The following is a 22776-nucleotide window of genomic DNA, read 5'->3' on the forward strand; positions in this document are numbered from 1 at the left end:
GTAATTGCATCTAAGTTTACTCCATCACCAACTTTTTATTTTGACAAATATCAAACCTACAGAAAAGTTGAAAGACCAACACAATACAATAAGCACCATGTACCCTTCACTTAGATTCAGAAATTGTTAACATTTTGCAACTTTTGCTTTATCTCTCTCTCTCTCTCAAGTATGTTGCCGACATCATGGCATATTACTCCTACATACAGGCCTCGTTTTATTGTGCTTTACTTTACTGCACTTCAGCAAACTTGATACATGTTGCGTGTGTTCTGACTGCTCCATTTACTGGCCATTCCCCCATCTCTCTCCCTGTCCTTGGGTGTCCCTATTCCATGAGACACAACAATATTGAAATTAGGTCAGTGAATAACTCTACAACGGCCTGTAAGTGCTCAAGTGAAAGTAAGAGTCACATATCTCTCACTTTAAATCAAAAGCTAGAAATGATTAAGCTTAGTAAGGAAGCCACGTGGAAAGCTAATGTAGGCAGAAAGGTAGGGCTCTTGTGCCAAATAATAGCCAAGTTGTGAATGCAAAGGAAAAGTTCTTGATGTAAATTAAAAGTGTGACTCCAGTGAACACACTAATGATAAGAAAGTGAAACAGCTTTGTTACTGATAGGGTGAAAGTTTTAGCGATCTGCATAGAAGATCAAACCAGCCGTAACATTCCTTTAAGCTAAAGCCTAATCCAGAGCAAGACCCTAACTCTCTTCAATTCTATAAAGGCTCAGAGAGGTGAGGAAGATGCAGAAGAAAACGTTGAGGCTAGCAGAGTTTGGTTCATGAGGTTTAAGGAAAAGGAAAGAAGCCGTCTCCATAACATCAGAATGCACGGTGAAGCAGCAAGTGCCGATGCAGAAGCTGCAGCAAGTTATCCAGAAGATCTAGCTAAGATAATGAATGAAGGTGGTTACATTACACAACAGATTTTCAGTGTAAACAAAACAGCTTTCTATTGGAAGTAGATGTCATCTAGGACTTTCACAGCTAGAGAGGAGAAGTTAATTCCTGACTTCAGAGCTTCAAAGGACAGGCCGACACTCTTGTTAGAGGCTAATGCAGCTGGTGACTTGAAATTGAAGCCAGTGCTCATTTACCATTCTGAAAATCTTAGACCCTTAAGAATTATGCTAAATCTATGCTACCTGTACTCTAGAAATGGAACCACAAAGCCTGGATGACTGCACATCTGTTTACATCATTGTTTACTGAATATTTTAAGCCCACTGTTGAGACCTACTGCTCAGAAAAAAAGATTTCTTCCAAAATATTACTGCTCCTTGACAATGTACCTGGTCACCTAAGAGCTCTGATGGAGATGAACATGAGATTCATGTTGTTTTCATGCCTGGTAACACAACATCCATTCTGCAGCCCATGGATCAAGGAGTCATTTTGACTTTCAAGTCTTATTATTTAAGAAATAGATTTCATAAATCTGTAGGTGCCATATATAGCAATTCCTCTGATGGATCTGAGCAAAGTCAATTGAAAACCTTCTGGAAAGGATCCACCACTCTAGATGCCATTAAGAACATTCATGATGCATGGAAAGAGGCACAAGTATCAACACTAACAGGAGTTTGGAAGAAGTTAATTCCAACCCTCATCAGTAACTTTGAGGGGTTCAAGACTTCAGTGGAGGAAGTAACTGCAGATGTAGTGAATATAGCAAGAGAACTAGCATTTGAAGTAGAGCCTGAAGATGTGACTGAATTGCTGCAATCTCGAGATAAAATTTTAACAGATGAGGAGTTGCTTCTTATGGATGAGCAAAGAAAGTGGTTTCTTGAGATGGAAACTACTGCTGGTGAAGATGCCGTGAACACTATTGAAATGACAACAAAGGATTTAGAATATTACCTTATTAACTTAGTCGATAAAGCAGCAGCAAGTTTTGAGAAGATTGACTCCAATTTTGAGAGAAGTTCTACAGTGGGTAAAATGCTACCAAGCAGCACTGGATACTATGGAGAAATCGTTTGTAAGAAGAGGAGTCACTTGATGTGGCAAGCTTCACTGTTGTCTTACTTTAAGAAATTGTCACATCCACCCCAACCTTCAACAGCAACCACCCTGATCAGGCAGCAGCCATCGACATGGAGGCAAGACCCTCTACCAGTAAAAAGATTATGACTCACTGATTATGTTCAGATGATGGTTAGCATTTTTAGCACTAAAGTACTTTTAAATTAAGGTATATACATTTTTTTTCCGGGGGGGACCGTGCCGCGCGACCTGTGGGGTCTTAGTTCCCGACCAGGGATCGAACCGGCACCACCTGCACTGGAAGCATGGAGTCGTAACCCCTCAACCACCAGGGAAGTCCCTATACATTGTTTTTTAATAGACTACAGTATATAACTTTTGTCTGCACTGAGAAATGAAAAAATACATGTGACTTGCTTTATTTTGATATTTGCTTTATTGCTGTGGTCTGGAAGGAAACCCACAATATTTCTGAGGTATGCCTGTATTTCAGCAAGCACCTCCTAAGAAAACAGCATTCTTCTATAGGACCACAATGCCATCATTACACCACCAAAATTCATATTGATACAATATCCAGTCCACTTTCCAATTTCTCCAATGGCTCTGAAAAATAGCCCTTGTACATTTTTCTTTTTAAATTCAACATCATTCCAAGGATCATATGCTCAATGCCTTTTGTTGTCATGTTTCTTTAGTTTACTTTAATCTGGAGCACTCCCTGCCTTTTATTTTCTTTCATAATCTTCTCATTTTTGAAGAGTTCAGCATAGTTGTCTTGTAGAACGTCTGACAGTCTGGATTCACTTGACTATTTTTTTCTTATGATTAGGTTAAAGTTTTGGACCAGAAGACTATATAGATTATGTTTTATAGCCTTATCAGGAGGTACATAATAACATGTTGTCATAGTACTCATGATGCTAGGCTGGATCACTTGGCCAGGGTGGTGTTTTCCAGATAGCACCATTGTATATGTCACTTTTCCCCATTTCTCATTAATAAGTAATCTGTAGCGGTGCCTGTCCTTTAGTTTTTTTGTTTGTTTTAATTTTTTGTTTTTTTGCAGCATACTACGTGCAGAAAAGTATACATATCATTAGTGTGTTGCTCAATGAAGTTTCACAAATTGAATGCATCCATGTAACTAATCAGCCTCCAGCCTGAGATACAGTATATCACCAGCACTCTAGAAACTCCCCTTATACCCTTTTTCAGGTACTTCCTAGGTAACTACTATTTGAACTTCTAACATCATGATTGATTTTGTCTGATTTTATACTGTGACTAAACATAATCACACAGGATATACCTTATTGTGCCTGGCTTATTTCACTCAGGATTATTTTTGTGAGGCTCATGTGTATTGTTGTATGGTGGCTTAATTTTGTTCATTCTTCTTGCTGTTTAATATTCTACTGTGTGAACATATAAATGATTTATCCATTCTCCTATTATAGGTTTTGGGTAGTTTATAGTGGAGATATTATAAATAGAGATTCTGTGAACATTCTAGTACATTTCTTCTGGTTAAATTTTCATTTATTTTGGGAATGTTCCAACAGAACAGAGTAGCTGGGTCACAAAGTATGCCCAAATTCAGTTTTCAGAGTCATTGTGTTCATTTACCTGCCCACATAAGTGTTTACGTGTTCCAGTTGCTCCTTATTCTTGCCAACACTTAATATTATTAATTTCTTCCATTTTAGGCCTCTGGGGAGTCTACAGTGGGTCCTACCTCACTTTTTAGGGTCTCTAAATTAATCTATTCAAAAACATTTTAAAGTGGTCAACAGTAAATTATATTTGCCAAAATCTGTTACCTATTTTTTTGTTCACCATTTATTTTTGCATCCAGCTACTGTGCTTCTTGGTTCAATTTCCTGCTTGATGAAGAATATTAGAAGTTCTTTCCATGGGAAAATAGTATAATCTTTTGACTCCGTTTATCTAATTATTTTAGTTCACTTTTATTTGAGTGATAATTTAGTTGTGTATGGAATTTGGGGGTAAATATTATTTTCTCTCAGCTCTATAAAGATTTTTTTTTTCCATTGTTTTCTGCCAGTCATCATTGTTGATGAGAAGTCTGCTATCAGTTTTTTTCTTTACAGGCATATATCTTTTCTCTCTGGTGGCTTTTAAGATTTTCTCTTTTTTGACATTGATTTGTCAAAAGGTCACATTATTACTTTTTGACATTTTACTACAATGTATCTATATGTGAACTTACTTTCATTTTTCTCCTGGAAACTTTAAATTCTTCAACTTGGAGATGTGTATGTTTCTTATATGCTAAATATTCATATTCATTATTACTTTGAATATTTCTTCTCTACTCTCTCTAGGAATTCTTAGCTTTTTTCATTCTTTTTTCCATATGTCTTAAATTCTCTTTCATGTTTTTCATTTATTTGTCCTTCTGTGCAGGATTCTTTGTGATCCAAGAGAATCTTCTCTCTTCTAATTCATTTAGTCTCTCTATGTTAGTTTAATGTTAAATTTGTTCTTTTGAGCTTTTAAAACTTATAATTACTACATTTTTCATTTCTAGAATTTCTGTTAGGTAATTTTTCTAATCTTCCTGTTCTTTTTCATACCACCTCACCTTTGTTTTATGGTTTTCTTCCTTTCTATTTTGAACATTGTAAATGATTTGAAATCCTTTTAAAATTGCTTCATTATCTCCATTCCCAGTGTGCTACACAAATCCTCTGTTTGCCAACTCACTCTTATGGTGGTTACTTTATTCAGAGAGGTCATCATTTTTTTTATTATAATCTCTTCTTTCTTGGGGTTCATCTCTGTGGCAGTCATATTTGTCCTAGTCTTTGGTAGATTTTTAATGTTAATTTCTCAGCTTGGGGACATAGGGCCTTGTGTATCACATGAAGTCAGACCTCTATTCTTCAACAGAGCAGGCTTAGGTTTTCAGTTTCTTGTGGTTGATTATATTTCAACATACAGCTGTAAGTAGATAACAAACTTCCTCCTAGTTATTCCAGAAATATCTTGTTTCCATTTCATTTGTGGAATAGTTTTTCCTAGCCCCTAGCTTTATGCATGAAGGTCAGTTCCAGCTCTCTGCTCCCAGGGTCCCATGGTCTAGTTTCCCTTCTGACAGTAATCCAAGTCCCCAGCCATTAATCAATAACTTGTTCCTAATTTCTGTTGAGCCTCTTGACATCAGCTTCAACTCAGCATTTTCACTTTGAGTTACACTGGATGTCTGGCATCTGAGAATTTCCTCTTTTTTTTAAAATTTTTTTAGTTTCAATCTAGACTATGTATTCAAGGTTTTTTTTTAATGGGGTGGTTGGATTGTTATAACCCAACATTTCAACATCTTCACAGCAGCTTGGGAGATTTCCTGCATCTGATATGTCTTCTTTAAAGGCTCAAAGTCTTGGGTCATTGTCATTGGCAGGTTACTTCTTTGCCCAAAAGTCTGCTAAGGGAGTTAATTCTAATATGGGAGGAGTAAGTTTCTAGTTATTTGATAATGCCTATTTTTACTAATTCAATATCCTTTTTTAATGAAGATAAATCTTCAGAAATATTTTAAAAAACTTGAAGTTTGACAGTGTCACTGACTAAGGAAGGATATCAAGGATATATTTTTCACCACTATGTCATAATATTTGAAATTCTACTATTAGGAATCACTTTTATGTGGTTATTATTTTATTTCCAAGACTCTTAAAAATCAATACGTTATATTCAGTGATTAATACCTCAAAAAATCATTTCCTTTTTGACATTATCTGATTTCTAATAACAACTATCTAAAAAAACCCATGCACACAATATGCATGTTGATTTTGATGGGAATAAAGTTATGTGAGAAAGTTCAGACTACAAAACTATCTCACATGAAAGGTTGTTTGCTAATTCTATAATTGGAGATGTATATGTATACATATACATATATGTGTGAATATATACACACACAGCATTTTAAATATTCTACAGCATAATTTATTTTTATATAACTACACATTTGAATTTAAATTCATTTCTTTTTTTTTTTTACTATAGTTAGTGCTAAATGCTTATGAACTTTAAAAAATATAGTATTTCTTAATTCTTGACAGCATAAGTAATTCAAAAACATTGAGACAGAAGAAATAATTGAAATTTTAGGGGAGAAAATTTATTTTGCTCTTCAGATTTATCTTTCGAACTGTCAATTGTATTTAGAAAGATGCTAGCCCTTAAAAACAAACAACAAAAATACCATGAGCTACAGCTTGTACAGATTTAGAAGTGGCATCCCTCAGAATTAACTGTAAACAACTCACCAGACCTCAGGTTTTGCCTCTGTGCCAAGCTTGCTAGGTGAGTTTACTGAAAACAGTGGATTAACAGATACTCAGTTATGATTTCCATGGGTTGCCAAACTATGTCCTTAAACTATCATTTAACATTCTGTATTTAGATAACTTTAAATTTTTACTTTTCCATAAAGAAGAATTTTTTTAGTTCATTTGTGGATTACAAAGTCATAGGAGTAGGAGGGAACAGTGCCCATTTCCTTTTGCCTCCCAAGCCCTCTGACTGTGAATTTGAGGCAAGCATGGTGTTATGGGCTGAACTGTGTCCCCTGCCCTTCCCCCGCCAGAAGATCATATGTTGAAGTCTTAACCCTCAGTATGTAACTGTGTTACATTTGGAGGTGAGGTCTTTAAAGAAGTGCTTAAGCTAAAATGAGACCTTCAGAGTGGCCCCTAACCCACTCTGAGTGGTGTCCTTAGAAGAAGAACAACAGGCACCCATAACAAAGAAGGGCCATGTGAGGACACAGCAAGAAGGTAGCTGTCTTCAAGTCAGGAAGAAAGATTTCAGGAGAGACCAACCCCGACAACACCTTGATCTTGGACTTTTAGCCTCCAGAACTATGAGAAAATACATTTCTGTGTTCTAAATCACCCAATCAGTAGTATTTTGTTATGGCAGCCTTAGCAAAGTAATATATAATCGCTCCTTTTTTTCAGTCTTCCACAGTAATTAATGGAAATCCCTGCCAGAGATCACTTTCTTTACTAGTCTTAGAGGCCTGATAAGGACAAGAACGTATCCATTGACAAAAAATTAACAGGACAAAACACATAAGCACACTAGAGGAAATCTCTGTTTTCTAGAGACTGCAAAGGCAGCTGTATAACTCGTGCATGTGAGCACTTTGCTATACAGAATGTATCTTTGCTATATGTATATATATAGCTGTATCTTTGTATGTATCTATATATATATATATAGCTGTATCTTTGTATGTATCTATAAATGTATCTTTGTTTCTTTGCTATACAGAATGTATCATGATCTAACCATGTATATTGCTTTAAAAACTGACTTTGAGAGATGAATTTGGAATGACTAAAAGGTAGGTAAGAAATAGGTGTTCACATTTTATTTTTCATTCCGCTTCAATTTTTTCCAGGAAAATGGATAATTTGTTGCAAAAAAAGTACATTTTTTTCTTCATGACTCTGGTTAAACCACCACTATGTTATTCTCACTTGTCACTGATCCTTGTCTGCGTCTATATTGCCATCAGTATACAGTTATGGGGGTTACAGTCGGGAAAATGATACTGCAACTACATTTCAGTGTATTTAATGCCTCTATAGAAATCAACAAAGACATGAAGCCCTGATTCTGGAGATTATTTATCTGAGAAGTAAAGTAACCTTAAAAAAAAAAAAGATAAAAACCCAGTAAAATATTCTATTTCTTCATGAATCTAATTTTTATTGCAAATAATTTATGAACTCGGAAAATTTTCACTGTGGGGATTTTAAAAATACATTTCATGGTGTTAGCTGTCCTTCGCCCAGCTCCTCCTATAGCAATTTCTTTTGTTCCTTGCTATCTTTTCTCTTTGGTTACCAGCAATGATGTTAAAAATAAATTCATTAGAAATTATAGTGCTGTCCCAGATATTTGAAGGACAAAGATAGGAGGTAGTTTGTGTTTTCTTCTTTGCAGATTCCAGAAAATGTTTATAAAGTTAATTACCATAAGGCAATTCTGAGAAAATCATGTCAAGGAGGATCTAAATTGCCCATTTTCTTTACTTGACTTGTACTTGAAACTGTTTCCAACCCTGCTCTCACTTTTCGCTTCAGATCCGCAGTTTCAACTTACTTCTCACCAAGTGTACTTTTCATGTCCCATAGGCAAATCAAAGGCGGTGCGTTCAAGATCAAATTAATTCTCTTTCCCCCGCCTGCTCTTCAACAGCTTTCCCCCTTCGTGAGCGGCACCACGTTCCACCCCCTCCCCAAGCTTTTGCATCTGACAGCGCTCTCCCCTGTTCCCTCTGCACATCTCCAGTTCTCACTGTCTACTTTCCTTTTTCCTTCCCTGTTGTCTCTGTCCATGGGAGGTACCTCCCACCCAGGTTCCTGCAGTAGGTCTCCTGGGCTTATCCTCTCCAGTTCACTTTCTACATTGCCCTCAGTTTGATATTTCTAAAATACCAATCTGATTATATCTACAACTGTTCAGTGGCTACCATCTGCTCTTAGCAATACCTACCTCTTTAAACCTATTTCTGGACACCTTTCTGTTCCAAAATATGCCCATGCTCATTTTTTAAAATTTATTTATTCATTTATTTATTTTTGGTTGCGTTGGGTATTCGTTGCTGCGCGCGGGCTTTCTCTAGTCGCGGCGAGCGGGGGGCTACTCTCCGTTGCGGTGCGTGGGCTTCTCATTGTGGTGGCTTGTCTTGTTGTGGAGCACGGGCTCTAGGCGCACAGGCTTCAGTAGCTGCGGCACATGGGCTCAGTAGTTGTGGCTCCCGGGCTCTAGAGCATAGGCTCAGTAGTTGTGGCGCAGGGACTTACATGCTCCACGGCGTGTGGGATCTTCCTGGACCAGGGCTTGAACCCCAGTCCCCTGCATTGGCAGGCGGACCCTTAACCACTGCGCCACAAGGGAAGTCCCCTGCCCATGCTCATTTTTGAAGAAATGAACATTATACTCCTTTGCTTGATAGTCTCTCTCACCTGTACTCTTATGCACACTTTGTGTCTCAATTTATATGTCATTTCTTCTGGGAAACCCCCTCACCTGCTCTCAGCCTCAGTTAAGGACCCTTCTCAGGTGTTGTCACAAAGATGTGTATTTACCCTGTCTTAGCACTTTTCATACTGCATTGCAAGTGCCTTTGAACTTGATTATGTCATCCACCAGCCTGAAAGTGCCAGAAGGCAGAGGCAATCTTTATGTTGTTCACTGTTCTGGGTGCACAGAGCCTGGCACATAATAGACGATGAATAAGTATTTATTAAATGAACAGATAAAAAGTAATTAGAAAACAAAAATCACACTATTTCTGATGGACCCCTTGTTCTGTCTTTTTGTTTGAATATTTTAGAAGTGTAACAGTTTACTCAAATGTGCTTGAAAAATCCAGAGGTTACCTTAAGTGAACCTTTATCTTATTCCTCATACAACTCTCAAGGACAGTGTGATGACAGGGAAGGAAAGTTAGATGGTTCTGATTCCAAATGGATCAAAACATCGACTCTTTAGTCCATTCCTGTTATTTAATAATAGAGCCAATAAATAAGTGCCATGACTCACTGCTCTTCTCAAGTGTAATGTATTCTTCCCAATGGTCCCTAATTATTCAAGAGAAGTCTAGCCTTTTTTCCAGAGTACGTGCATAGAAAGTGAAGGATACATTTCTTTACAAGACTGGATGGAGATTTTACAAATGAATTGATGAATCAGAGCTGCAAATTGTTAGTAAATAAATGCGTGGGAAGTTTCTGACCTTGATCAAAGATTTTACGCAGGGAGAGTCCAGGTATATGTATGCCTTTTATTTTTCTGTCTGGGAACTGTTAGGACTGCTCCAAATGAGTAGGAAGTTACTATCTGACAGAAAGATCAAGTTGGAGGCAAGAGTTCCTTTATTGTTTTGACGTTTATATGTTGGTCTAGTGTTTCAATACAGTCCTTGTACATTGCACAGCTGTGTCTGGTGCAGGGGAGACTTGCCAGCATTAATGACAGTCAACAGCACAAAGAGTTCTTCTGCTGGCCATGCCTAGTGCTTTTACACTGATTAAATATTTAAGAACAGAAAGGTTCCTTATTTAAAGACAATAAAACATGCCAGTCTAAATCAAAAAGTTTTAAAATGTCAGACATCTCTAAGACTTTGGGCTAATCATTCACCATTAGAATGATAAAAATAAACTAATTTTCTAAACTGAATTTTTTCTGTGCTGCTATCAAGAATATCTGAAGTGGGAAAGACTCCAGGGCAACATTCTCTTCTTTCAGGCTTTATTCCCAAAGGACACAGTGAATGTTATATGGGGCCCCCAAAAAGCAGATGCTAGAATAAAGCATTAGAAACTGCCTTTGAAGTTTACTACCAAGATCCAAGGTCTTGACAGACCAAATGTGTATTTGGTGCCTGCTAAAAAACCTGTATTCCTTTTACTCTTCCTGGAAGAAATGAAGGCACAACTCAACTCTTCTGAAAAAGGCTCTGCACTTTGGGAATTTTCATGGCTGACTTCGTGAAGCCTGCCCAGTCCTCCACACATCTTGTTTCTTCCACTGCCAACATCTTGGACCACAGGCCTTGGAGGGAACATAAGTGGCTTATTTCCTCCACTTCACTAATGTTTTATTCAGCATTCTGTTTCATCTTGATTGATCATATTTTAAAAACAAGTATAAATGTTTTAATAGTTGATTTGAAATTATTCATAGAAAGGTATACTGATCAAAACATGGTTCTTTTAAAAAATTACTTTATTAAAATTATCACCATGTCATCAGGACATTGGAGGTAGAACTTGAGATGTGGTTTTTATTCTTGTTCTCTAGTAAATGGGACTTATTTCTAAGTTCATTACAGAATTCAGTTCAAGATCACTATGGGTCAAAACTCAGCAAGAAGAAGAATTACCAGGTTGAAACCATAGAGGAATTGGAGACAGTTGTTTCTCGAAGGCATAAATTCCAGATTTTCTTGAAGCCAAATTTTCACTAAAGTCTTGAAGTACTTTTAAAAGATAAATGGACAGCCCATTTTATCTGTGGTTCAGAAAACACACAGACTGGGCATAGGACAGCCAAAAGGAGATAAGAATTTTGTCACTTGTTTATTTTCATCTATGCTAAAATGGTTTCTTTGGCAATCCAACTGTGTCCCCAGTAAAAAATAAAAGGCTTATGTTTGTACCTCTCTGACTTTAATACATTTCAGAGTTTATTGTGATTTAAAGCAGTATTTTCATCTATGCTAAAATGGTTTCTTTGGCAATCCAACTGTGTCCCCAGTAAAAAATAAAAGGCTTATGTTTGTACCTCTCTGACTTTAATACATTTCAGAATATATTGTGATTTAAAGCAGTGGTTCTTTCACTTTAAAACAAAAAATCGGGGCCTGCTTCAGTGAAGGGGGATGGAGGGAAGCCAAAAGTTCTAGTCCATCTACTTGGTTCATTCCTCCTTTTCCATTGATAAGAACTCAGTGATGACGATAGAAGAAAAAAGTAAACAATTTGTAGTTTGAGCTTATACACATGTGCTATAAAACAGTGCCCTCTACACCAAAAAATGATACATTTATTTTATCACACTTACCTTGATAGTGTGTTGCAACTCACTTAATCTGCACAAATTGAATTAGTACACCTACCAACAAGGTGCATGTACTTAGCCATTTGATGGAGGTGGGCTGAGGTGGTGGTATGTGGGTTGTACACATCTTCTCTAGCATTAGCGACGTGGATGATTCCTATTTAAACCTCAATGTGCACATATTCTAATAACTAGTTATTTGAACGATATAGCTAAAAACATCATTAATGCAAATATTCATTAACAGATCATAACCAAATAAGCTTTAACCAAATGATCCTCAGTAACCAAAACATCCTCAGTAAATTAAATTGAAAATTATAAAGCAAACTTGACATTAATTTATAATTACAAAGCAAAAATCAACCACAAGGTTGATGAAGTCCTGAGAACAAAGCATACTAGTTGTTTCCATGCATACCAGTAGCTTTCCAGTATTGCAAGAGTTGCCTCAGACTGACTACTTATAAAATACCTTCTTCCTGAAATTCTAACAATGTGCTAAGTTTAGTTTATGAACATCAAATATTAGTAATGCATACTAACTCGTCTTCTGTTTAACTAGTAAAAAAATCTTCAATTCTTTACTAAAGTGAATGTGTATGGAATTGTACATCTTTGGCAATAAATGGAAGAAAGGATTCGTAGTTTTGGATTAGTTGAAGGCCCTGCCAAAAGAACCTGGGGCTGTGGGCCATTCTGTCAGAAACCTAGGTGTAACAAACTGAGGACAGCTGTAGCCTCCTGGGCTGTGAGTTGAAGGGCTGGTGAACTTCTGGGAGCCAGAAGCATGCCTAATGGGGCATATCTGGTCATCCCTCAAGCACTGGGCTGCTGCTGAGACATTTCAGCTGCTTATGGGCTTTCAACCAGATGGCCTCCGAGGCTCCTGCTGTCCCTAGGAGTCACCATTTATGACTGACGAGGAGATGACTGCACATGTTTCTGCTCAGAGTTTTATAAGCTATACAGTTTATTTCCAACTGTTTTGGAGACGGATACCACAAATATGACCTGCTGGCTTCTGGGCTGTGTCTCTGAACTGTTACTCTGATGCCAGTGTGGGTAACTTGTTTTTATATTCATTGTAAATTGGGAATGAGTTTTAATAGATAAAACAGAAGTAGTTCTATTAGCAATCCCTTTCCAAGTGACTATCCATTCTTAGTCCTTCACGTGGCTCTTCAGACCAATACTTACTGAAGATGCTTTAATTTTTAGTTTTATAAGAGTACCAAAAACTGGTCAAAGAGCTGGACAGTTCTATCGTGGTATTCCTGTCAAAATATCCATATTATCTTAAAGGTCAGCTCATGTGCTTGAAAACTACCAAATTTGTCCTCTCCCATATTAAAGCCATTTAATAAAAACTTTCATTGTTTCTCTTGAAACAAATATGTTTGAATTCAAAGATATGGCACCAATACAACCTCGTTTATTTTAATGTAGGTGGTGAAAAAATAAGCTACTTTGTAAGGAGCAGTGTGACTTCCTGAACATTTTCTTTTCCAAGAGGGAGTGACTCTGACTGGAGGACAGCATCTCCCATGGGGCAGGAGGAGAGAAGGTGGGTGAGTTATGCGGTGACCCCGCATTCTATAGAACACATAAGGCTCCCATCTCCATGAATCACAACTGGTTTTTTAACACAGACTCTGATTTCATCTTGTTCTGTCTAAGACAATGTTGAAATTAATGCTCTCTAAAATCTGGGCAACTGTATCTTTGTCCTTAGGTCTGTGAAATTCCATGAGAAAAGTGCTCAGAAAGAACTTCATTCAGTGAGAGATTTGGGGAGTTTTGGAAACGCTCAAACAAAACCTGTTTAATTTATATGAGCCCCCAATGAGGAAAACGTTAAGAACAGGAGTTTTGAAAGAAAATTTTTCCACATTATTTCACAGGTCCTGCTTCCTTTTTGAATATTGCTTGTTTGCTTTTATAAATAATATTTTCCCCAGCTGGCACATTTAAACAGGATCCATTCAAATAAATTTCATGGGACATTGAGCAATTCCAGTCCCTTTCTCAGTCAAAACTAAAGGTTATATTATTTGCTCTATCCCTCCCTTTGAGTGGCTAGGAAAGAACTTGTTGATATTGTTGATAATGTTTCAAAGAAAACTACAGCTGCTAAGTGTTTTCTTAAGTGAAGCCCAGCTTTCAGCCTTGGTCATGTCCCTGAAGATAGGCTCTTTTAGGTGTTACTACCATTTCTCAAAGAGCGAGGGGTGGTAATAGAAGTCTTAAGGCTTCCATTTATTGGCTCTCATTTCCTTCCTGTGTATGTTCATGGTTAGGAATCCTGGGTTGGATTGGAGGTACATGCTGATACGAAAACCCCACTGGCCTGGTACGCTGGGTGGCATGAGGACTGAGCATTTTGGAAATGCCCATGATTTCTATCAGCAAAGAAAAAATTGGCTAGCTGGCGATTAAATGTCAAATCAATAATGATTCTTTTGTGTGGGCACGGTTGGAACAGAAAGCCTTTCACCAATTTTAATAAAAACTCTGAAATGTGATTGTAAAGGAGCATTGGGGAAAATCCTGTGATCTCCTTGGAACATATAAGAAGGACACTCAGGGTGACCCTAGAGGTCAGAGGCGAATGGAGATTTAGGGATGGCTCCTTCCAAAGACAGCATCATGTTCTCACTAGCTGTTTTAGAAGTAAGGCAGAGACCTCAACAAGGCTTGAGAATAGAAGTTATCGATTAACATGGGGGAAAGTTGGCTCAGTACAGCTTTGTAGACTTTAACCCATACGTGGAGAGAGGCTAGTTCACTAGTAAAATAATCTTCAGTGTGGGGAATTGAACTGAGAAAATAAGTAGAGAGGAACAGAATATATTTAACATTTAAGGACATATTAAAATGTGAATTCTAACAAGGTGGCATATGGAGACTTCTGGACTATACCAAGGGTGTACGGGTCAACCTCGCACTCAGTAATAAAAAACAGAGGCCCCACTTTTAGGATATTGTGATTTTTACTTATACAAGAAACAACCATTGAAGCAGAGGCTTATAGTCAGAGATTTCTTTTCTTTTTAACATCTTTATTGGAGTATACTTGATTTACAATGGTGTGTTAGTTTCTACTTTATAACTAAGTGAATCAGCTATACATATACATATATTCCCATATCTCCTCCCTCTTGCGTCTCCCTCCCCCCCTCCCTATCCCACCCCTCTAGGTGGTCACAAAGCACCGAGATGATCTCCCTGTACTATGCGGCTGCTTCCCACTAGCTATCTATTTTACATTTGGTAGTGTATATATGTCCATGCCACTCTCTCACTTCGTCCCAGCTTACCCTTCCCCCTCCCCGTGTCCTCAAGTCCATTCTCTACGTTTGTGTCTTAATTCCTGTCTTGCCCCTAAGTTCTTCAAAATCATTTTTTTTTTTTTTTAGATTCCATATATATGTGTTAGCATACAGTATTTGTTTTTCTCTTTCTGACTTACTTCACTCTGTATGACGGACTCTAGGTCCATCCACCTCACTCCAAATAACTTGATTTCATTTCTTTTTATGGCTGAGTAATAGTCCATTGTATATATGTGCCACATCTTCTTTATCCATTCATCTGTTGATGGACACTTAGGTTGCTTCCATGTCCTGGCTATTGTAAATAGTGCTGCAATGAACATTGTGGTACATGACTCTTTCTGAAGTATGGTTTTCTTGGGGTATATGCCCAGTAGTGGGATTGCTGGGTCGTATGGTAGTTCTATTTTTAGTTTTTAAAAGAACTTCCATACTGTTCTCCATAGTGGCTGTATCAATTTATATTCCCACCAACAGTGCAAGAAGGTTCCCTTTTCTCCACGCCCTCTCCAGCATTTATTGTTTGTAGATTTTTTGATGATGGCCATTCTGACTCGTGTGAGGTGATACCTCATTGTAGTTTTGATTTTCTTTTCCTTACTAATTAGTGATGTTGAGCATCCTTTCATGTGTTTGTTGGCAATCTGTATATCTTCTTTGGAGACATATCTATTTAAGTCTTCTGCCCTTTTTTGGATTGGGTTGTTTGTTTTTTTGTTATTGAGCTACATGAGCTGCTTGTAAATTTTGGAGATTAATCCTTTGTCAGTTGCTTCCTTTGCAAATATTTTCTCCCATCTGAGCATTGTTTTATCGTCTTGTTTATGGTTTCCTTTGCTGTGCAAAAACTTTGAAGTTTCATAAGGTCTCATTTGTTTATTTTTGGTTTTATTTCCATTTCTCTAGGAGGTGGGTCAAAAAAGATCTTGCTGTGATTTATGTCATAGAGTGTTCTGCCTATGTTTTCCTCTAAGAGTTTTATAGTGGCTGGCCTTACATTTAGGTCTTTAATCCATTTTGAATTTATTTTTGTGTATGGTGTGAAGGAGTGTTTTAATTTCATTCTTTTACATGTAGCTGTCCAGTTTTCCCAGCACCACTTATTGAAGAGGCTGTCTTTTCTCCATTGTATATTCTTGCCTCCTTTATCAAAACTAAGGTGACCATATGTGCATGGGTTTATCTCTGGGCTTTCTATCCTGTTCCATTGATCTATACTTCTGGTTTTGTGCCAGTACCATACTGTCTTGTTTACTGTAGCTTTGTAGTATAGTCTGAAGTCAGGGAGCCTGATTCCTCCAGCTCCGTTTTTTGTTCTCAAGATTGCATGGCTATTCGGGGTCTTTTGTGTTTCCATACAAATTGTGAAAATTTTTATTTTAGTTCTGTGAAAAATGCCATTGGTAGTTTGATAGGGACTGAATTGAATCTGTAGATTGCTTTGGGTAGTATAGTCATTTTCACAATGTTGATTCTTCCAATCCAAGAGCATGGTATATCTCTCCATCTGTTTGTATCATCTTTAGTTACTTTCATCAGTGTCTTATAGTTCTCTGCATACAGGTCTTTTGTCTCCTTAGGTAGGTTTATTCCTAGGTATTTATTCTCATTATTGCAGTGGTAAATGGGAGTGTTTCCTTAATTTCTCTTTCAGATTTTTCATCATTAGTATATAGGAATGCAAGAGATTTCTGTGCATCAATTTTGTATCCTGCTACTTTACCAAGTTCATTGATTAGCTCTAGTAGTTTTCTGGTAGCATCTTTAGGATTCTGTATGTATAGTATCATGTCATCTGCAAACAGTGACAGCTTTACTTCTTTTCTGAGACTCAAATCAATAGAATTAGAAATGAAAAAGGAGAAGTAACAACTGAAATACAAAGGATCATGAGAGAATACTACAAGCGACTATATGCCAATAAAATGGACAACCTGGAAAAAATGGGCAAATTATTAGAAAAGCACAACCTTCCAAGACTGAACCAGGAAGAAATAGAAAATATAAACAGACCAATCACAAGCACTGAAATTGAAACTGTGATCAAAAATCTTCCAACAGACAAAAGCCCAGGACCAGATGGCTTCACAGGTGAATTCTATCAAATATTTAGAGAAGAGCTAACATCTATCCTTCTTAAACTCTTCCAAAATATAGCAGAGGGAGGAACACTCCCCAACTCATTCTATGAGGCCACCATCACCCTGTTACCAAAGCCAGACAAAGATGTCACAAAGAAAGAAAATACAGGCCAATATCACTGATGAACATAGATGCAAAAATCCTCAACAAAATACTAGCAAACAGAATCCAGCAGCACATTAAAAGGATCATACATCATGACAAAGTGGGGTTTATCCCAGGAATGCAAGTATTCTTCAGTATACGCAAATCAAGCAATTTGATAAACCGTATTAACAAATTGAAGGAGAAAAACCATATGATCATCTCAACAGATGCAGAAAAACTTTCGACAAAATTCAACACCCATTTATGATAAAAACCCTCCCGAAAGTAGGCATAAAGGGAACTTACCTCAACATAATAAAGGCCATATATGACAAACCCTCAGCTAACACTGTTCTCAATGGTGAAAAACTGAAACCATTTCCTCTAAGATCAGGAACAAGACAAGGTTGTCCACTCTCGCCACTATTATTGAATATAGTTTTGGAAGTTTTAGCCTCAGCAATCACAGAAGAAAAAGGAATAAAAGAGATTTCTTTTAATTTCTTAATTCCTTGCTGTAAATGTGTACTTGCCTATATTTAATAAAAGTTCTATTTCCAAAAAAAAAAAAAGCAAAAATGCAGAGGGCCTTTTTGTGACCGAAGACCTGGGCAGATGGTAGAGGAAAGATGTGTGGTTGTGAATAGCCCCAGGCTTTGTCAATATCAACTGTACCCACAGATGTGAAAAGATGGACTTTCCCCCTACAAAGTATGGGAGAAACACCTGTATGGTCAGATGACCAAGTGCACCAGCGCTTTCAGTAACTACTCAGAGAACAAGTACAAAACAACCAAATGCCTTTGTAGACACTATTAGGGGAGGGGCAGGTTGGCCTGCATTTCTCTCTGGCAATGCAGAGCCGATAGGCAAGGTATTTCATTGGGTTGGGGCACTTCTTGAGAAGCATTAAGGGATACTGTTTCCTTTTCTCCCTGGAAATCTTGCCTTGAGGCCTGACTCTGAGGATGGTATCCAGCCTGCAACACAGACATAGACTAACCCTGAAGCTAGATATCACTCACTGTGCCTCAGGGGCCTGAGGACGTGTCGCAATGTCTGGCCCTATCTGTCATGCTTCAGAACTCTTCAACTGCAGAGATCTGTGCTCTAAAATGAAGCATGTGGGCTTTGCTTTTTCTGGAGCCTCTGGTGTAATGTCCTTCCCCAGACATTCCCAGAGCTCCCTCCCTCCCTTTTCTGCTTTGGTATTATCTTACCAGTGAGACCTTTCCCTGTCGCTCTATATAAAATAACCCCCCTCTCCTAGGATCTACCCAATTCCCATACTGTATTTTCCTGTTAAGCCTTTTTGTACCATCTGACATTTTTATACATTTACTGGTTTGTTTGCTTATTACCTTTCTTACCCCAGTAGAATATAAGTTCCATGAGGGAAGGGATTTAGCCTATTTTGTTTACTATTTCCTAACCATAGGCATCCTTTAAATATTTGGGAAATAAATGCGTGAGGTCTTAAGCGAAGCTTTTAACTCTGATCTCTCTCAGTTTGGGCATCAAGGGAATGACAGATGGAAAGGGCTTTTTTTTTTTTTTTGCAAAGGATGTTATCTGAATGGGGCCAGGGTCCCAAGGTTAAACAATGTACCCACGGGACAAAGTGAAAACCTCTTCATTTTGAGAAGGGCAAGCAGTTTTCAGTGTTTCTTGATTAGGTGATATTAGGTGATAAGGCAGGGTCCTACCAAGCTCAGAATATTGTCCTTGGTGGAGTGGCAATGGTAAGTTTCTTGTCCTTAGGGGAAAAGAATCAGGATAGTTGATTCAAATGTGGCCTTAGAAAATGCCAGAGTCCAATAGTTATTGACTTGTCTCTAGATTTTAATTTATTTAAATCTTCCCTTTACTGTCCCTTGATTTACATTTTGGAAACCAAGGTAGCCGCTAGAGCTTGGGAAATATGTATAGTTATATCAAAATTAAGTTTTATAGTATGATTCATAATTGACTGGATTTTTTGTTAGCCCATCTGTTCCCTGGTTTCTGGATACCGTCTTTTATGTGAAATCTCTCATGGCAGTTATGGTCATGCTGCCATGGAGGAAGTAGTCAGCCATTAGGAAAGGTTCTTTAAACATCAGAGGGCTTAAGGACCACCTAGGAGGTACCTGATCTTCCAAGCTTCCTTCTTCTCTGTCGCTCTAAATTCCACATGCCAGGGACAGTAGTTCTGAGGTGGACTTTATGACTTCCTGCAGGATAAACTCATAGCTTCGATGTTGGTAAAATGGAGATAAACCCATAGAGTCCAGGAAAACCTGGTTGCCCAATCCCACATTAAAGATGCCTAGGGAGTTTAGAAGAGATTCACGGGATTCTTAGAAAGATCAGTTCTCTAACCTCCTGTAGAACTGGATCAAGAAAAGGGGCTGAGAAGATTTTTGGATTTCTGAAAAAAGAGGCTGGTCCTTAGATGACTCCTCTAGCCTCAGGATGCCCTACACAAGTCACAGCACCTTCTGCTGTTAGCACTGCGGCCTCAGTCAGTGGCGTTCTGGAGCCAGCTCGTACAGGCTCACGAGAGCAAGTTGTTAACTTTCAGGAAAGTTAGGAGCTGGATGATCTAACATTGGTATCTTAAAAAGGGCCAGAGTGGGTGGGAGTATGAATGTAAACCACTGAAATAGGCAAACACTATAAACTGGGGCTCCTCCCCCTCTCCCAAGAGCTGGTAGTTAAACATTCACCAGCACAGCACTAGCCCTTAGTCATCACTTAACATTACAGTGACAGTTTGCCTCCTTGGACTTGGTGTGTGTGTATATGTGTGGAGACACATGTAATATGCGTATACTATGGGGATAGGAGGATAAAAGGATGTTTGAAAAAATATTAGCCGTATGGTGAACAGGGGGCCTGGGAAGTATGATCTAAAAGCTAATGAGACATTTTTATGTTAGAATATATTTAGACTAATTCTTGTTATAAATTTCACTAGTTTAAGAGTAGGTCATTAAAAAGAATTATTATAAAGATGCCTATGACTTATTGATAAGGAGCCAAGGTGGTACATATGGTTAGAAACTGATACATGTGGAAGATCATATTTTTATAAAAACAAACAAAATCATACCAACTTTAAAAAATTTACATCTGCATATGTGTTTTTCTATGTTACGGAGTATAGAAATTACATGCTATTGACATAAGTAGTGAGAAGGTAGGAAGAAAAAGAAGGAAATTTTAAAATTCATATACCTTTATCTTATTGACCTTTTAGCCAGGTATTCATTGGTTACATTTTGGAGTTGCAGAGCAAGGGCCTAGCAAAATGACTTTTAAAGAGTGACTTACTTAGAAATGTCAATAGTATGAATGAAATGTCATAAATGTAGATGAAAATTTTTGAGAGAAGTAATCTTCATTCAGTTTTACATACAACATTCGCAGCATTAGCTACTCAAAATAAGAAAAATTTAAAATAATACAAATCAGTAAGTGTATGAAGATGATTGTTCATGAAATGCTAAGGTTAAATGAGAAATATTAGAGGGTGTGTGTATGTTTGTAAGTGCTTTAAAATCCTTTGTGAAGGGGCTTCCCTGGTGGCGCAGTGGTTGGGGGTCTGCCTGCCGATGCAGGGGACATGGGTTCGTGCCCCGGTCCGGGAGGATCCCGCGTGCCGCGGGGCGGCTGGGCCCGTGGGCCATGGCCGCTGGGCCTGCGCGTCCGGAGCCTGTGCTCCGCAGCGGGAGAGGCTGCAGAGGTGAGAGGCCCACGTACCGCAGAAAAAAAAAAAAAAAAAAATCCTTTGTGAAAACAAAAAAGGATAAAGCTATCCCGGAAAATGGAGACCAAGGCTGCTTAAACACATACAGGCACCATGTAGACAATGGACAATTAATTTGTGCTGAGGAACTGGAGCCTAACTGTCTTTCTGCCTGTCCCAAGTAAGACACAATGACTCTCTAACCTTGGACCAGCTCTTGAATCTCCCTGTAAATTGTGGGGATCCAAGGAGAGAGTAAGCTTCTTTATGAAAGGATCTCAGAAGCCATGATGCAGTACATACAATTTAGCAGTAGAGATATGTAAACAAACAAACAAAAACCGTCAGGAGGCCTGGCTCCTGTGCTCATATTCACTGTGGTGTTAAATGTTTGCTGAGATGTAAGCTTTCATTTCAGATCTTTAAAGCATATTATAGAAGTGACCACACAGACTCCATAAAAGAGAACATATATAATTGTATCACTGACTCCACCACATCAGATAAAGGCAATCCTCCTACAATCTCAACTATTCCTCTGGAAATAACATAGATTGTTTACTCTACCAGAGAGCCACCTGTATTTGTCTGTCTATCAGACTTTAAATATAATGAGAGCACAGGGCCAGGAACCTAAAGCTGGGTCTGTTGACATAATTAGGTGGTAACTCTCCAACTCCCAAAGTTCGTTTAGGAATAAGAGAGAAACGGGCACCTCTTGCTCTATAAGGACATTTCTTTTTAGTTTGATTCCTAGTAATATTTGCCTAATTTGTGTCCTCTCTGCTGTTCAGTGGTTAGTTAATTTAGGGATGACAGAGGATCTTTACCTGGGACATGGGCTTAAGCACTTCTGAAAAAGTGGCTCTGCAACTGATATGAGTAGACCTGTAATAAACACTTTACAAAACACATAATTCCAGGATTCACTTCAACAGCTAATAACTTCACCAGGAAAGCCCAGCACTACTAAACTCTTTACTGCGAATCCCTGATACAGTGTACTAAGAAACTGCTGTCTTTCCTCAAATGCAATAGAAGAAGATGCCATGACCTGAAAGTCCCAGCATTGCCCACCCCAGTCAGTTTCTGAGGAAACATCTAATAGCATAGCCAGCTATAAAATTATGACATGTCTCTTGGCCTTTTACTTCAGTCTTCTCCTCAAGATAACAACTAGGCTTTCACCTCTTCTTGCCTCTGCTCAGTCTGCTTCCTCGGCCTGGATCTCTTTCATGCTCACCCCCATTTTCACTTGGCCAATTCCTCCTCATAATTTAATACTCAGCTCAGGTATCAACCCCATACATGAAGGCTTTACTGAGCAACCCCATCTCTAGCCTGGGTTAGGGATGCTTCCTGTGAGCTCCCCCATCGTAATTTTTGATTACTGTGATAACGTGCGATATGACCCGTGTTTGGTCAATCTCTTTCTTATAGCAGTGGTCCTTTTTAAAAAAATTTTTATTGGATTGTAGTTGATTTACAATGTATTAGTTTCGGGTGTACAGCAAAGTGAATCAGTTATACATATACATATATTCACTCTTTTTTAGCTTCTTTTCCCATATAGGCCATTACAGAATATTGAGTAGAGTTCCCTGTGCCATACAGTAGGTCCTTATTAGTTATCTATTTTATATATAGTAGTGTGTATATGTCAATCCCAATCTCCCAATTTATCCCTCCCCTCCTTACCCCCTGGTAACCATAAGTTTGTTTTCTACATCTGTAACTCTATTTCCATTTTGTAGATAGGTTCATTTGAATGCCTTTTTTAGATTCCACATGTAAGCAATATCATATTTGTCCTTCTCTGCCTTATAGCAGTGGCTCTAAATTTTGGTTGCACATTACAATGATCCAAGGAGAT

General features: G+C 38.1%; 1 protein-coding gene and 1 pseudogene across 1 annotated transcript in view; one reads left to right on the top strand and one right to left on the bottom strand.

Moving 5' to 3' along the window:
* CCDC192 (coiled-coil domain containing 192) overlaps positions 1-22776 on the bottom strand; it is a 198618-nt gene that overhangs the window by 117078 nt on the left and 58764 nt on the right.
* LOC125963812 (tigger transposable element-derived protein 1-like) lies at positions 186-2150 on the top strand (annotated as a pseudogene).

This window comes from Orcinus orca, chromosome 3 (genome assembly GCF_937001465.1).
Source record: "Orcinus orca chromosome 3, mOrcOrc1.1, whole genome shotgun sequence".
NCBI lineage: Eukaryota > Metazoa > Chordata > Mammalia > Artiodactyla > Delphinidae > Orcinus > Orcinus orca.